Source organism: Dromiciops gliroides, chromosome 4 (assembly GCF_019393635.1).
Source record: "Dromiciops gliroides isolate mDroGli1 chromosome 4, mDroGli1.pri, whole genome shotgun sequence".
Taxonomy (NCBI): Eukaryota; Metazoa; Chordata; class Mammalia; order Microbiotheria; family Microbiotheriidae; genus Dromiciops; species Dromiciops gliroides.
The window spans coordinates 100,919,433-100,933,047 of record NC_057864.1 but is presented as its reverse complement, the minus strand read 5'-3'; the positions used below and the strand labels follow the sequence as shown (position 1 = coordinate 100,933,047).

The 13,615-nt window shown below is 39.0% G+C and overlaps 1 protein-coding gene across 3 annotated transcripts in view; it reads left to right on the top strand.

Annotated features, from left to right (window-relative positions):
* The window catches only part of KDM5B (lysine demethylase 5B), a 70,439-nt gene that overhangs the window by 10,755 nt on the left and 46,069 nt on the right, over nt 1-13,615 (top strand). The gene's annotated exons all lie outside the window — the stretch shown is intronic.

The window sequence follows — 13,615 nt, the reverse complement described above, 5'->3', positions numbered from 1 at the left end:
GAGCTCCTAAAGGCAGGGACAGTTTTGCTTTCTTTGTATCCTCAGCCCTGGAACAGAGTATTTGGTTGTTTTTTTTTTTGCGGGGCAATGGGGGTTAAGTGACTTGCCCAGGGTCACACAGCTAGTAAGTGTCAATGGTCTGAGGCTGGATTTGAACTCAGTTACTCCTGAATCCACGGCCAGTGCTTTATACACTGCCCTACCTAGCTGCCCCCGGACTATATGATCTTTAAATCCTGTTAGGTCCAGTTCAATTCATTAAGCATTCATTATAAAGGACTTTGTTGCTGAGGATTGGGGGTACAGCAAATAATGGAAATAGTGCCTGTCTTCAAGGAGCTTTCATTTTTTCCTCCCACCCCCCCAACAGTCAGGTATAGGATGAGTAAGGTCAAGTCAGTCTAGAAACATAGTTTGGAGACAGATTGAGGCTTGAAGAGGAGGAAGCCAGCCAATGACTGAAGCTCCATGACCTATGCTTTGGGAATGTTTCAGTTGTGGGGAAGATGGATTTGCAGAGAAGAGAAATTAGAAGCCGGGAGACCAGTTGGGAGCTTGTGAGCTCCTAGAGAGCAGGCACTGTCTTTGGTTTCTTTCTGTATCCCTAGCACCTTAGCACAGCCCCTGGCAACATGTTAGGTTAGGTGCTTAATAAATCTTTATTATAGACTAGGAGAGCAGGTGAGAAGTTATAAGTACTTGAACAAGGGTGATGGTCATGTGAATGGGGAGAAGCAGAATCTACTATGACTGATTGGTCACATAGAGGGAGAGGAAAGAATCTGACTTTTGTGAACTTTGGGTGACTTAGAAGAAGGGAAAGAGGAGGAATTCTGTTTGAGGTACCTGTTCTAGTTGTTAGCTATGTGACGCAATGGATGGATTTGTGCTGCCCCCCTGACCCAAGGTATTTTAAAACAGTATCTTAAGTACTTTGAGCTCTTTACACAGAAGCACCATAAAGTTATATATTAGAGGCAGTGAGATAGTGGAATCTGAGTGCTAGCTCTGGAGTCAGGGGACCTGGGTTCAAGAAATCCCAGCTCTGATGTTTTTACCTATATGACTTTGGGCAAGTCTCTTAACCTCTCTGGGGCTCTTTTATCATTTGTTTTATTTTATTTTATTTATTTATTTATTTATTTTTTGGTGAGGCAATTGGGGTTAAGTGACTTGCCCAGGGGTCACACAGCTAGTTAAGTGTTAAGTGTCTGAGGCTGGCTTTGAACTCAGGTCCTCCTGAATCCAGGGCCAGTGCTCTATCCACTGCGCCACCTAGCTGCCCTTTCTTTTATCATTTGTAAAATGAGGGTGTTGTACTATAGATCAGGGCTTCTTTTTTCTTTTATTTTTTTCACTCACCCTGAGAAATTTTTGCACGACCTGGGGCGTCTAGCTATATAAAATAGGTATCCATAATGTTTTACTTTTGCCCAATTTTTTACATTTAAGTTTAAGAAGTTTTGCTATAGATGACCTCAGGAGTTCCAGGTCTAGGTCTAAGATCCTAATTGTTAGGACGTTTTTTCCCCCTGACGCACAATTTAAATTTGCCTTTTTGCAGCCGGTTCTACCCTCTGGGTAGGACCAAACAGATTAAGTCCACTTCCTCCACTACATGACAGCCGTTAAGCAACTGGAAGGAAGGCAGTCATCAGGTCTTCATGACCTCCGTCTATTATTCAGGTTAAAGATCCCCCCTGGTTCTTTGTCAGATCTTAGGGCATGGTCTCAGTGCCCTTTACCATTCTCTTCCCTTTGCCACTTCTCCTGGGCAGTTTTCTACTTAATCTGTGTCCTTCTTAAACCTAGTACTCTACACGGTAGTCCAATTGAAGTCTGACCAGGGCAGAATACAAAGGGGCCGTTATCACCTCCTGATGCTTAAACAATGCCTTGCAAAGTAGCCCAAGCTTGCAAGAGTTCTTGGACCTCCTGTTAGCTTATGCATCTTGTAGGGCACTATTACTTCCTGAACTTTTTCAGGAGAATTTATGCTTCCCTTCACATAGCCTTCATGCTAGTCGAAGTATCCGACTTGCGATTTTATTCTTGCCATCTTTTGCCTCCTAGCCTTTGCACAGGTTTTCCCATAGGCTTGAAATGTATTTGCTCCTTACCTTGGTGGTTCATCAGTGAGATCAGCTCAGTGTTCCTTCAGGGTGTCCTATGACAAGCTTTTCTGGAACCTCTGTTTTGGGTGCTCTGTCTGTCATGCTCACACTTTTTTCTCTTTTATTCTTTCTTGAGGGTAGAAACTGTTTTTATATCCCCAGCACCTAGCATAGGACCTTGTCATGGAGCACCACTTTTGGCTGGTGACAATGAAAGTTGATTTCTGTCATGCAGTTTGGCCTAGAGGCTGGTCTTGCTGGTGATATTCTGGAGTGTTTTGAACAGAATTGTTGGAAGATTGAAGTTGAGATCACTTTTTCCATTGAGACTTACTCCAGTGAATGGGCTCGGGAAGTGGGTATACAAAGATGGGATGAATGGATGTAGGGATGGGGGGAGGATGGGGGGGGGAGGGAGTTGGATTCTTATCAGTATCAGGTATGATTCTGGCTTACTTCAACACTTATGAAATAACCCCTATTTATTTGTATATATTATCTTCCTCACTAGCTCCTTGAAGATAGGAACTATATATATATTTATTTTGCTGTTTTTCTTGCCTAGTAAGGTGCCTTGAACATGTTTGTTGAATTAAATTTGGTTTACCACAAAATTTTGGGTACTCATTCTTTGGGGTGAGAGAACTATTTTACATATTTGGTTCAGTTACGCCAGGTATTTGCTTCCAGTTCTGTTTAGCTATTGTCTTAAGCCTCAGTTAAATAATTCTATTGGGCTATACTTTTGAGCCTTCCCGTATTTCATTCGTGTAGGATTTTATGGTAATGATTTCCTAATCCATTCATACATGAAGTATGACCCTCCTCACTTTAAAATCTGGGGGACACTATAATCTTGAACTGTAGTTTTTAAACCTGAGACACTGTCCAAGTGATGTGTCATCCTACTAGCCAGATCTGTTCTTTTTTTGTAGTTGTTGGTCGTGAAGTTAATTTGAGAGTAAGATCAGTCCAGCAGAATTAAAGTAATAAGTATAGAAAAAGGCATACAGCAATACACAGGACTTTGGATTGGTTAAACTTAAATCCATTACTGATCATATTTTATCTGCCATCTAATAACCTCATTCTTCAAACTGGAGGACTAATCTTTTTGGGGTGGGGTGGGGCAGTGAGGGTCAAGTGACTTGCCTAGGGTCACACAGTGACAAGTGTCTGAGGCCAGATATGAACTTAGGTCCTCCTGAATCCAGGGCCAGTGCTTTATCCACTGCACCACCCCTGAGAACTAATTTTAAGACTCTTGATTAAAATTTATTAAAATTATGTTGAGTGACTGGACTGGCATATTTGTCCCTTGTTAAATCATTGGATGATCTTTCAGTGATAGACTTAGTTCCCTAGAAGCATTTTAAATTTAAATTCATATCCATCACTGTAAGTAAACACAATACAGGTATATTTGCAATTATAATATTAAAGATTATCTTTGTAATAGTGATAGAATCATAAACCCAAGATCTCAGATGAATTTAGAACTTTGCCTGAAGCATTTATCTCCTATCCAAACATCTGTGACAATTTATGGAATAGTTGGTTTGGTTTGGGTATTGGATGCAGAGTAAATGCATGGCCATTAATTTTGTTCTCTGAAGGTTAGTAGAAATACTTGGGTTCCCCCCTCCCCCTTCCCCTTCCCTCAACCCCTTCAACAGCTATTACTTGTTTGAAAAAAGAATGCTAAATACACTAATTATTCAGCAAATTTCATTCAGCCTGTGAGGCTTAGGCTGGGATTCCCATAGTAGTTTTTAATCTGATTGCATTGACTGACATGCATTTGAATCCCACTTACTGAACTAATACAGAATCCCTTTTGCCCTTGTCCTGATTTGGAATGTAAGAAGTGACTAGATTTCTAGTCTTATCAGCCTTCCTGCTTATAGGTAGGACAGGTATTTACTGATCTAATAAAATAAGGGTGTGGGTATTTAGTATTTCTTGGTTTAATGCTTCAGGTAGTTTTGGGTACAGCAAGCAGAGTTGATTTCTTAATTTTCTTTAGAATATTTAAAAAATCATCAACAAGTGTTTAATGTATCTCAGGCTAGGTACTCAGATGAGGATACAAAGAATGAAGAATTTCCTACTGTTCAAGGAACATGCATTTTATGATTGCTGTCTCTTTGTCACATGTTTTTCTGTATAAATTTCCCAAGAGACCTCAAGTTAAATATTTAGAAAATATAGTGGTAAATTATTTTTAAACAAATTAAGATCCCTTAAAAAACGCAGCAGCATTATTGCATCACAATTCTCAATGCCAAGCTTGATCAATTAGAATTAATGTGTCAGATGATCTGAAATCATTACTGTCTCCTTTCACTGGCAAATCATCTGCATAGGGTGCTACTAGCTATTCTAGGTTTTGGTTTTATTTGTGGAATGGGGGAATTGGATTATATGATCAAACTCTAATATTTTCTAATTCATTTTATGCTTATGGTTATGCTTGATTTTTAAAGGAAATCAGTTAATATTTGATTTAAATAGATATGTTAGCATCCATTCAAATGGATGAAGAGTTGCTTTGGTTGTCCAGTAAGGAACACCGCTTATTTTCCTATTTACAAGGAATCTTTTGGGGATCCTTCTAGTGAACTTGAAGGGATAGTTACAACTATACCGACACTGCTCTAGCAGACTTCTCAGGATATATCCTGCTTTTAAAAATTGTATTTTTTCAGTTAACAGAAATCTGCCTTCTCGTCAAAACAAATGTTCATGTTGGCCATGTCCAAAACAATATTTTGGTTTCATTCTGTACTTTTATTTACATGATCAGAAATGGAGTATCATGTTTAATCATCAGTCCCCTCTAATCGTGGTTGTTCATTACAAATGCTAAAATTCCTAGTTTCAAAGCTTTCTGCCTTTGCCATATTGGTGTCATCATTGCCTTTTCATTCATACAGGTTTCTCTGAAAATACCCCCATCATCATTTCCTAGAATTCCATCACATTTATACATCACTTGTTCATTCCCCAATTTATGGATATTTCCTCCATGTTCCTATTCCTTGCCACTTCAAGAGCTAGAAAAAATTTCATACATCCTTAGAATTTGTTTTTCCTAGGACTTTTCTCCTTGAGTCTACCTTCCCTCTAATTCCCCTTCCTTTCTTCTCTCTTTTCCCTCTTGAATGAAATTTATTTCTGTATGCATGTGTGTATATTTCTTTTAAGGATATATTCTAAAAAGCTTTAGAAATTATCCATAGCCAGGAGAATTCCATTTCTGAAGTCCAAGTTCACTTTGGGGAGCTTTTGAGAACTGTTTCCTTTAGAACTAACCATGGGTTTACCAAGCATAAGGGAGAATGCTAAAGCAACGGTCTTATTAATGAGGGAGTCTCCAAAATGAAGGTGAATTTTTCTTTTTTGTATAAATTACTTATAATGTGTATAGTAAGAGACAGCCATAGTGTATATTGAGAACTGCTCTTGAAGCTAGGAAGACAGGGCCACATACTCATGTGACCTTGGACCAGTCACTTAACCTCAAATTGCTTAGCAGGCAACTCTGACTATATGTTGCAGAGAAGGTGCTGACTGACCTGCAGTGGTAGAGGGAGTTGCCTTATACCTGTGGAATGACAGGTCTATTGCTTATCCTGTCCTTTATTGTTCACATTATCACACATTCCTGGTACTATGTTGCCATATGTTTATGTAGAATTTTGTTAATGAACTGCTTGAATTCACCTTACTTACTGAAGACCTATTTTAAACTCAACATAACTTTGGAAAGACTTCCTAGTCATTTACTTTAATCTTGCAGTCTATTTACTTTAGTTAGAACTGTACTTAAAAAAACCCTGTACTTAAATGCCTTTCCAATTGTAGTTCAGCAAACATCTGAATATCCCTTATGTGTAAGGCACTGTGCTGACCCTGGGATCCAAAGATGAAAAAACTCTTGTTTGTTCCTTTTTGCCACAGCTCATATTCTGATGAGTAGGGAGAAAGGTAAAGGAAACATTTATCTATATAATTTTTTTTTTTTTTTGCGGGGCAATGGGGGTTAAGTGATTTGCCCAGGGTCACACAGCTAGTAAGTGTCAAGCGTCTGAGGCCAGATTTGAACTCAGGTACTCCTGAATTCAGGGCCAGTGCTTTATCCACTGCACCACCGAGCTGCCCCTAAAGGAAACATTTAAACCTTTAAGTTTGATACTAGGTGGACTATAAGGGCAAAGGAGAGAGATCGCTGGATATCAGGAAAGGATTCGTAGAAGGACAAGCTAGCCCTTGGTATTGTGTCTTGAAGGGAGAGATCTTTCAAACAGATGGTAATGTGTAGGGAGTTCATGTTCCCATTGCCACCTAGACTCAAAACCGAAGTGTTGCTATGTGTCTTGTTCCATGTCTCATCCCATACATTTCAACCCATTTCTTAGTTTTATCAATTCTCCACAATATTTCATCTGTTAGGGGGCAGTTAGGTGGCGCAGTAGATAGAGCACCGGCCCTGGAGTCAGGAGTACCTGAGTTCAAATCCAGCCGCAGACACTTAACACTTATTAGCTGTGTGACCCTGGGCAAGTCACTTAACCCCAATTGCCTCACTAAAAAAAAAAAAAGCAAATATTTCATCTGTTAGTCACCTCCTAATCATTTAGCCACTACCCTAGTCTTGGCAGTTGTCACCTCCTGCTTGGACTATTGGAATGGCCTCCTAATTGTTCTCCCAGCTGCCAGTTTCTCATTTTCTCCATCCCATTGTTAACACAAATAATGCCAAAATAATCTTCCTAATACATAAATCTCCCCCCCTTCCCCCTCACACAGTAGCTCTCATTGCCATAGTATAAAATGACCCTTTACCTTTTTAGCTTTTTGTCACTACTTCCTTTTAGACACTCTAGGTAACAGCTAAAGTAGACTACTGTTTTTAGATCACATGTTTTTATCTTTCCTGAAAACTGTCCCTTCATGTCTGCAAAAAAAGTTGTCATTAACAGGAATAGGGAACTTGGGAGGGAGGGGTAGGTTTTGAGGAAAGATAGTTAGATTGCGCATCTGTTAACCTGGAAATACATCCAGTCTGTCCAGAAGGCAAATGGAAATTTAGAACTAGAGCTCAGGATAGACCTTAGGGCTCCGGGCCAAACTGAAGGTCCTGGGTTTGTTTCATATCAGGCAGGAGATAGTACGGGACCAAAAGAGACATAGGACACGTATGAGGGAGAACTAAGTGTCAGGGATGTTAAGGAAGACATTTAAGAAAAGGAGGGGTGGGGAGATGGGACAAAACCAAGTGCTACAGGAAAGTCAGTGAGAATGAAAACCGAGGAAAAGTCATAGGGTTTGGCAATTGGGACAGTGCGGTTTTGGGATCCAGCAATTCAGCAAGCACAGAAATTCTATTTCAGGGGATTGAAGAGTGAGTGAGGTGGGTGAGTGGGGGGGGGGGTTGAGGCAGCAAGCCTCTTAGAAATTTGGCAGTGAAGGGATGGAGGAGAGGAAGGGTGTTTGGGTGGTTGGTAGCTTAATTTAATCTATTAAATTTAGGGTTTGGTAGTATAACCCTTAATATTGTCACTTTTGATAATTGGCAGTAATTTTCTAGTGGTGTGGATGGCATAAAAAATTAATGGAACTAGTACTTAAATAACATTTAAATGACTTTTTTTGGGAGGTAAGCTAGGTTGATTGACAGACAACCCTTTTTCTTCTTTTTTTTTTTTTTTGATCTTTTTTAAAAAACCTCATGAATTCTTTTAAAGTTCTTTGCAACTGAAGCCTTCATGGACAGCCCCATCCAGGTAGGAGTCAAATTAAGTAACAAAACTTAGGCCAGGTGTTAGTGAACAAATTTCTAATGAGGAGCTAGGTGGTGCCATGGATATTGTGCTGTGCCATCTTACTGAGTTAAATCTGCCCTCAGACACTTTATTGTCTACAGAATCCTGGGCAAGTTATTTAACCTTCTTTGCCTCAGTTACTCATCTCTAAAATGGGGCTGGAGAAATGACAAAACCACTTCAGTATCTCTGCCAAGAAAACCCCAAAATGCATGTCTTGGGGAGTGGGTCAGGACTAACCATGAACACAACAACAAACGTGAATGTGAATAAACTTAATGAATAAGAGAATTTGCCTCTTCAAAGGCTTGAATACTGGCCAATACTTGAAGTAAAGATAGAAATTGTATTATCAAAAGACTCTTTTGGGATCTTCCAGAATGATGTTAACAAAACCAGCTATTTGCATCCACATACTCTACCTAGCTGAGCCAGTACAGAAACCAGTAGAGGGCACACTAAACATTCCAAGCAGCTGGCCAGGTACTAGTATTGGTTTTAAAACTTCACTTTTCATAGATTTTAACAGGAGTTATCAAATATTTGTGATCGTCCCATTTGCCTTCCCTACATTTGTTTTCATAGAATCAGAACAATTTGTAAAATGTTGGTTAATGACCATAAGGTAATCATGTGGTCATGCTCATCATACATTTGTCGTTTCTAATCTCTGGAAGTTTTATTAAAAAGAGCTATAGAGGAGTGTTCTATTAAAGACCTGAATTTAAAAATACAAATTTAGTCAGTGCAGTAAGAATGCTTTAAAGAAGTGTTTTTGTTTATTTTTAGTACTTTTGTAAATAGCTTTGTGTGTGGTGTGGGGGGGGGGTATGTGTATTTTTCTGTCTAGGAGAGGGAGTTTGGCAGAGACCTTTGTATTACTAGCCATAACTTTCCCAATTAGAGTTTGTTGAGTTCAGTACCATAAAAACTTAACAATGTTAAACTTAAAAAATATGACATAATGAGCAGAAGAAATGAGGGGCTAATAAATAATTTATAATTAAATTTAAGCTTGCTTCCCCATGGGCCCCTCCCCCCCCAACTTCCCATGTCATGATTGTTAAACATTTGCATCTTTGTACAGGGCACTATTATGAGTTAGTCTTTAAAAATTTGTTTTGAAAGGTTCACATTTATAAGTAGCTGCTGTCTGTAGAACCAGAAGTAAACCTTTTTTATTCTTAGGTGCAAATATCTCAGAGATCAAATTCTCAATTTATACTTAGGTTGTGTTAAAATTTAAGAGTACTTCGCTAGTTGGAACTGAAACAGATACAGCTTAGCTCACTTCTTACTTTACTGTCACATTGAGGGGAGGAATGTGAGGCATGCTAGGAGGAAGTCTTGATTATTCTGATCATGGAGAAGGAAAATAGCATGGTTAGTGTGAAAGGATGGCTATCATGGAACAGCCTGTTTTCTGTAGTATTTTTTTGGGGGGGGGGGCGCAATGAGGGTTAAGTGACTTACCCAGGATCACACAGCTAGTAAGTGTCAAGTGTCTGAGGCCAGATTTGAACTCAGGTCCTCCTGAATCCGGGGCTGGTGCTTTATCCACTGCGCCACCTAGTTGCCCGTCTGTAGTATTTAATACTACAGTAATTGCAATTGTATTGGCCCAACACTACTGACCTATTGCTTATTTTATTAGCAGTTGATTGGATCTAACTAAATCTTTGAAGTATAAACTTGCTACTCTACTGAAGTAGAAGTTATGCTCATCTATACAAGAAGGTGGTTTCCCTGCTGCCAAGAAATGAATGTTGGGGAAAGGAAAGTATATTTGATGAGTGGGAGGTGAGACAGTGAGAACTCTTACTTTTTTCAAAATTTGTTCAAAGATGCCAGTTTTAAAAACTAGGAAAATAAAAGCCCAACTTGACAACTGGGAGACAAAATGTGGTATTCCCTTTCAGGTAGAGATGAGTGGGTCATGCTAGAGTAGTTAGCTTTGTTGGACAGGACAGCTTGTGGGGGCAAACCCCTTCATGTTCAAGACTTTAAAAGGAAAGGTGGCATATATGCATGTTACCATGTCTGACTAAACTTTCAGGTTATCTGGAGTGTGTCAGATTTAGAAAAACTGGATGGGCTTTGATGAGTGAAATGAAGCCTTTCAAGGTGTCCTGAAAACTCTTTGGAGCAGACACTTTGGACCCAGGACACCTCCCACCAGGACTGCAGATGTTCCGTCGTCCCAAAGCTGCTCAGCTGGTGCTGGTCACACCAGTGAAGGCAGAAATGGGGATGGTACCACTTGTGAAACATCTTTTTGTTTAGAAGAGAAATGCTTGACTGCTTAAATTTCTGTTTTCCTGATATTCATCCAATGGGAATTGGCCTCATGTTTTCTCCAGTGTAATAGAGGAAACAAAGGACCTGGAATCATCCCTTTGGATTACTAGTTTTCCTACTGTTGACAAATTATGTAATAACTTTGATTTGACTTTCCTTATCTGTAAAAAGGAAGCTAATACTTTTACTACCTACATACATCATCTATTTGGTTTTTTTTTTTTTAAGGAAAGCTTTATTTAAACATAAGAGTATAAGTCTATTCCCTGCATATTGTTTAAACTTTTATGCCAGGTATATAGGTATATAAAAGGTAAAAATAACCTTTTATTGATGCCAAATTTTTCGCACCCCACAGTTTAATAAGCTTTGCTTTAGAGTTGACTGGTGATCTCTATTTCCTTGTTTGACATTCCATTCAAAAAAGTAATTAGAATTTCTATTTAGGAGAACTTAGGCTTTGCTTTAGGGTGAACTTTGCCATTATGTCTGATTGGGTTTGTTTGGGTGCAGGTCACAATTAAAAAAAATACTGTATCTTGGTAAAAAATTAGTTTCCTTTTGACAGTGGTTTGTTTGTTTTTTTTTAATTGGCCCTTCTCTGTAGGGAGTCATTCTTCACTTCAGTATCTTAAACTAATGACTAGATCTCTATAATTAGAAAGTTTAAAAGGTTTTATATGCAAGATGGGGATGTCTGGTTTAAACCAAATTTGACTTTGCTCTATTAAATTAACTATGTTGGAGGTTTGAATGGTGGTATCAGATTCTAGCCCATGTAATTTAAGTATGTGGCTTCCTGGATGGATCACTTTCAGAGTTAGTTTTCTTGACATTTGTTTTAGAATGGAGCATTTTCTGAAACAATTTTTAAGAGTTTCTCTTGTTTTCCAAATATTTCTCATTTTCATTTGGCGTTGTTGCTGTTGCTAGGTACATATGGGGTGCTGGGCGTAAAGAAAATATTTACCTGATAGTCCAAATCTCTGTGGAGGATTTTTAAAGTCCCAGATTCCTCCTACTTAATTGTCTTCCTAAGGAATACATAAACTTTGTGTTGAGGAAAACATCTGGGCTCTCAGATTATAAATGCTAACTTTTATTTTGAACATTTTAAATATAAAATATTGAAAACAACCAAAACATTATTACAGGAAGATTGCACAAGGCAATCAGTCTGATAGACGAGTTGCAGAATTCACGTACCAATCCTGTCAGTTTTCATAGAGGACCATTTAAAAAAAACCTCATGAAATTCCTGAACAACTTAATTTAGGGAGATTGGTTTTCTTGCATGCAACTTTAAAGTTTCTGTTATATTTGAGTATTTACTAAATGTGTATTGAAGTTAAACTTGTATAACTCTTTTGGATGCCCATCCTTACTATGTTGATTACAAATGAGAAACCTGGAAGGTTGATATAGAAGTTAACTTCTTAACTTAAATGATTTCTTCCAGTTCAGATGTTCTAGTTTTAAGAGTTTGAGTCTTTTGTCTTCCCTACTGTGAAGCCCTGGAATGTCCAGAAATCATGGCACTCTGTCACTAAAGCAAGCTGTGCCAAGAACACCCACCTTTACCTTAGCTTAACACTAAGGGCACCAGCAAAGATAGAAATTCTTTAGGGCTAGAGCTTAGCAGACAACAGTGGACAACTTAAAACTGAGTGACAGCTGTCTGTTGCTCTCACACTTACCAGGAATGGTGGTAAAGTTTGCTGTGATTGTATTTGGAAGGATAATCTGTAAATATTTCAGTAGTGTTTACACACCAAGAGCATTAGTGTCCTTGGAAACTGGCATGCAGTATTTCCTAAAACTGACTTTGTGCAAGAAGACTCAGTCAACATTTTTGGTTCCTGTTATCTCTGGTTTTCATCGAATTTTGTGTGATCTAGACTGGCTTGATCTACATGCCTGTAATCTCAGTTTCTGGGAACACTGAGGCTGGCAAGTCTCTTGAACTTCAATATTTTAAGCTGTAGTGAGCTAAGTTGATTGGGTGTCTCTCTACACTAAAGTATATCAACAATGTGAGCAGAAGGACTCATTGGGTGGCTGGCATGGTAGGGATAATTAGGTTGCCTGAGGATGTTCTGACTGGCCTAAGTTCACAGGTTCTATGTTGAACAATAGTGAGAACATCTCTGAGTAGTCCTTGCTGCCTTTCCAGTCTGGCCAAGAGGTGGAGATTCATTCTCTTAAAAAGAAATCATATATGATCAACACATGAATAAGACACTTGGGAAGGGCATTTAAAGACTGCAGCAGAGAGTCAGATGATTTTTTGTTAGCAGTATTGTGGAGTCACCTCTTTGACTATGAGGGTGTAATCTTCTCTAGAATATTACTTGTGGGGGGCGGCTAGGTGGTGCAGTGGATAAAGCACTGGCCCTGGATTCAGGAGTACCTGAGTTCAAATCCGGCCTCAGACACTTACTAGCTGTGTGACCTTGGGCAAGTCACTTAACCCCCATTGCCCTGCGGCCCCCCCCCCCCCAAAAGAATATTACTTGTGGAATTCTACTTGCTCCCTTTTCTTGTTTTCATTTAGGTTAACCCCTGTGCATAGATTAGAAAACATGAATATTTTATAGACATGTGGGTTGGTAGTGCCATGATGTCATTTCAGTAGCCTGTCCTTGATCTTTTATACTCTTTTTGGTATCTTGTCCTTGAAATATTTTGAAAATAGCTCCTTGAGTGTTTGAAGTCTCTTCTAACTATAGCTTATGGAGTGTAGGTTATGCAGGGTGCTATGTGGTTAGAGAAGGGGCTCAGTAGTAGGTGGGGGAGGGGACAGATAAAAAAAGAGTGGGTGTACAGAGTACAGAGTGTACAGGCACCAGATTATTATTTCTTACACAAGTGTATTCCACCACATTTAGCTATTGTTTAGCCATTCCCCAATTTATGGGCATCCCCTCATTTCCACTTCTTTGCCACAACAAAAAAGAGCTGATCTAAATATTTTTATACACATGGGTCCTTTTCTTCTTTCTTTGATCTCTTTGGGGTAAGAGAACTAATAGCTATATTCCTGGTTCACAAGGTATACAGTTTATTTTAATAGCTTTTTGATCATAGTGACAAATTGTTTTTCAGAACAGGTGGACCATTATACTGCTCCACAAAGTTTTCCCCACATTCCAACTCTGCCCCCCCCCCCCCATTTGTCTTTTGTGTCATTCTACTCCTACTGATCATACTAGGCTTGCACTGATTTTCTTTGCAACTTTTGCGCCAAATAAATAATCCTAGCCAATTTGTATTGTTGCAATCTTCCTTGTAGTGTAAATATTCTGTCAGAGAAGCTTGGGTTTTTTTGGGTGGTGGTGGCGGTGGTTATAGTGTGTTTTAAGATTTACCTTGTTT